The following is a 4,189-nucleotide window of genomic DNA, read 5'->3' as shown; positions in this document are numbered from 1 at the left end:
AAATGTTGGTGCAGAATGAAAGGTTAAAGGGAATATGAATTGTTATAATCACAAAAATGTTGAGAAATTAAAGAAAACATACAGAGAAAAGGGCCCTTACGTTATCTGATAATCAAAGCTGAAGTTCAGGTGGACCAAAGATCTAAATGTGAAGGGCAAAAATAAAAATGTAAAACATAAAAAATTGTAACAAAAGAAAATGTTAATAAATATCTACATGAAATAATTATTAAAATTTCTTAAGATTTAAAAAACACAAATCATACATGTAAGAAAAAGAATGATTAGCCGTTCAACAAAAAACAACATTAACTCACTGGAAGAAGATAATTGTAACATTTAAAACCAATAATAGATAAATATCTTGGAAATATTGTGACTATTTACATATGAAAAGGAAAAAAAGAAGGAAAACTTATAGCTGGGCAAAGAATAATAAACAATTACCTGAAAAGAATGTTGGAATGGCTAACAAATAAATGAAGAGACACTTAAACTCACTAGTAACCAGAGAAATGCAAATTTCAGTAATAAAATACCAATTTATATAACTAGATTTACAAAACTTTCAAAGGAGACAAATACCAAGCGTTGGCCAAGCTATTAGAAGTAGAGGCCTCAGACACTCCTGATAGATGTTACCCAAAAACAACATGGCAGTATCTATTTGCCCAGCAACCCAACAATCCATGTCTGACTTCATATCGCAGATAGATTCTTGCTCAGAAAGTTCCATGAAGGGACAAAGACATGGTGGTTCACTGTAGTATACTTTAGATCAGTGGTCCCCAACCCCTGGGCCGCGGACTGGTATCGGTCCGTGGGCCATTTGGTACCGGTCCGAAGAGAAAGAATAAATAATTTACATTATTTCTGTTTTATTTATATTTAAGTCTGAACGATGTTTTATTTTTTAAAAATGACCAGATTCCCTCTGTTACATCCATCTAAGACTCACTCTTGACGCTTGTCTCGTAAGTTTGACAATTATATTTAAAAATACCACAGTTTTTAAGCTGGTCGCATAATTTTATTTTGTGCATTTATCCGTCCCACCCTAAAGGCCGGTCCATGAAAATATTTTCTGACATTAAACCGGTCCATGGCCCAAAAAAGGTTGGGGACCACTGCTTTAGATAGCAGGAAAATGAAGGTTGGGTGTCCACTAGCAGAGAAAACGAAGGGTGAAATGCGGTTAGATGTATAAAATAAAATATTGTTCCAGTAGTTAGACTAGATGTTCTACAATTAAGTACTACAAACTGTATGCCATATGGTAACATAGATAGATCCCAAAATCATTGCCATAACTGAAAAAAGTAAGAAATATCTACAATACAGTATTATTTATGAAAATTAAAGACACACACTGTATCATTAGAAATACATGAAGATACACATATATTTAAAGACACATTTAAGAAGTAAATTGAAATTAAGAAAGGAATAGAAGTAGCAATAATGAAGGAAAGAAAAAACAACTTGAAATCAAACAAGAGTAGGTAAGGCATGTACTGATAATATAACATGCTATGCCTGAGAAGTAATATAGATACAATTATTTCTACCTGCTGGCTACAAAAGAAAGGAAAATAAAAACTAGCTCCATATAAATCTCTGAAATAAATCTCAATTAGAATTCTAATTTTTTGAAGATGGATCAAATTTAAATTTTTATTTATTTATTTATTTATTTATTTGCATTTTTCTGAAGCTGGAAACAGGGAGGGACAGTCAGACAGACTCCCGCATGCGCCCGACCGGGATCCACCCGGCACGCCCACCATGGGGCGACGCTCTGCCCACCAGGGGGCAATGCTCTGCCCATTCTGGGTGTCGCCATGTTGCGACCAGAGCCACTCTAGCGCCTGAGGCAGAGGCCACAGAGCCATCCCCAGCGCCCAGGCCATCTTTGCTCCAATGGAGCCTTGGCTGCGGGAGGGGAAGAGAGAGACAGAGAGGAAGGCGCGGCGGAGGGGTGGAGAAGCAAATGGGCGCTTCTTCTGTGTGCCCTGGCCGGGAATCGAACCCGGGTCCTCCGCACGCTAGGCCGACGCTCTACCGCTGAGCTAACCAGCCAGGGCCTCAAATTTTAATTTTAATCTGGAATCATAAATAGATAAGAATAAGCATAAAAATCTCCCATTAGAAGATAAAATTTAAATTACCAGTCATGAAAGCCAAAGCAAAACATAAGTTGACAATAATTAATAGAAGACAGTATGGTAGTATGGTTTGCAAATCAGAAATATAGTCAGGGAAACAGAGTTCAGAGGTGGATCAAAGACTATATTAATTTCAGCATGTGGGGGAAATAGCCTTCCTTCTGTTGAAGACCAAGTCCTTGACCTATTTTCTTCAAGTCATAACTTCCATTTCATCCACTGAATTGGAAAGATGTCTACATGGAATTCCAAGATATGTCTTAAAGAAGGATGGCCTAATCGAGTGATTATACCAATTGGAGCTGCTGGTCCAGATGTGGTCTGTTCACTAACGCAAATTAACCCAGCTCCTAACACCTGGCATACAGCTGCTGCAGCAAATTCTTTCTCTACCATCCAACAGACAAAGAATACTCAGAGCAGCTTTCTCTCACTTAGCAGTAACAGCAGTAACTCACTATTTTGCCTCACAGCAGGCCAAGTCTCAGGCTCTTTAACAACAATTTAATCTACATTGACCTTGTTTTTTATTGCACAGAATGACACTAGTACATTATACTAACAGAATTAGATTGATGGGATCTAGAGAGTAGGAAGCATCAGGTATACGAGGTACTTTGATGGGCACATGTGTGGCAAAAAAATCTGAGATAATGTTCATGAAAATACGCAGGCCTGAAATCTTCGTGAAGATTCTGGACACCATTGATGTAAAGCATGTTATGATATTCCCTACAAAGCAAAAGGCAACTTTCCATGCCTTTTGTTGCCACTGCCAAGTAACAAGGACAATATCTGGAGGAATTTCTGGATTCCGTAGGAAACACACAACATAAGCCACATTGCCACCTCCTTCTTAACTGATATCTAGGGCCGCATGGAAAGTTTCCAGTGACAGCTGACTGAGGAAAATCAGATTGCTCCGTGTTACCACTCAACTCAAGCAGCCTGCAGAGAACAACAGGGACATAAAATCCCACCGTACGAAATTTAAAATAACCACATGGATGATCAGAATCTTTGAAACAGATTAGGAGGATTTGACAAAGAGTATTGAAAAAGAGGCATGTGGACCAATCTCTCAGAATGAACAAAGCATGTGAACATGCTTGTGTGCTATTTGATGAGCACCAGGGTGCTTCTCTGCATAATAATGTAGAAGAGATTATGCTCCTTGACCTTTCGGCTATTCTAGAGACTACTGCTGTCTGATTGATTTTTCCTAATAGCAATTACCATTACCCAAAATTACATTGCTCATTTATTGTTTACCTTTTATTGTCTGTCCCTCAGAAGACGATAAGCTCCATGAGTGTTGAGTTGACCGTTTTATTTATAAATGTTCTCCAAACCCTAACATGGTGCCTGACAAATGGTTGGTGCCCAATACATTTTTGACAGATACATAAATCCTAAAGCACTCTTCAATACTGGGTTTACTAATAGTGTCTCACTTTACTTCAATCAGTACATATATACTTTTATTGCACATGTTTGGAGTAGGTATATTTGAGGGCGATAGTGCACATAATAACTAATTCTTCATTTTAGTTAATCCTACAAGGTTATGAATTGATCTTATAGGTGTCCAATTTGTGTATAATTTTCAAAAGAGAAATAATTTCTATGAAATAGTACTGTAATGTAACATAAACTAATTATTTATATTTTGGTTTAAAATAATAACACCCTCTTTGATTTGTCATTTTGCCTTATAGGCTATACTAGTTTAGAACATTAAAAGGCAAAAATTTTTAAAATCAAATTAGTTATCTAAAGTCTCTAGTATGGCACAGCAGGAAATGAATAAGTCTACATGTTGCTACAAAAAACAAAAAATTGAAAGGTTGAACAAATACTGATTGCCCTCATTTTGGCACTGAAGACTCTAGGAAATAAGAATTTCAGACCTCAAGTACTCAAAATCTATGCAAGATCAAAATCAGTAATGTCAAATACAGTGTAAGTGATAAAATAATAATACAAACAAATACATGAGAACAGAAAAGAAGGCTATGTCACTG

This window comes from Saccopteryx bilineata, chromosome 6 (assembly GCF_036850765.1).
Source record: "Saccopteryx bilineata isolate mSacBil1 chromosome 6, mSacBil1_pri_phased_curated, whole genome shotgun sequence".
Lineage (NCBI taxonomy): Eukaryota > Metazoa > Chordata > Mammalia > Chiroptera > Emballonuridae > Saccopteryx > Saccopteryx bilineata.
Note: the sequence above shows the minus strand (reverse complement) of the source record.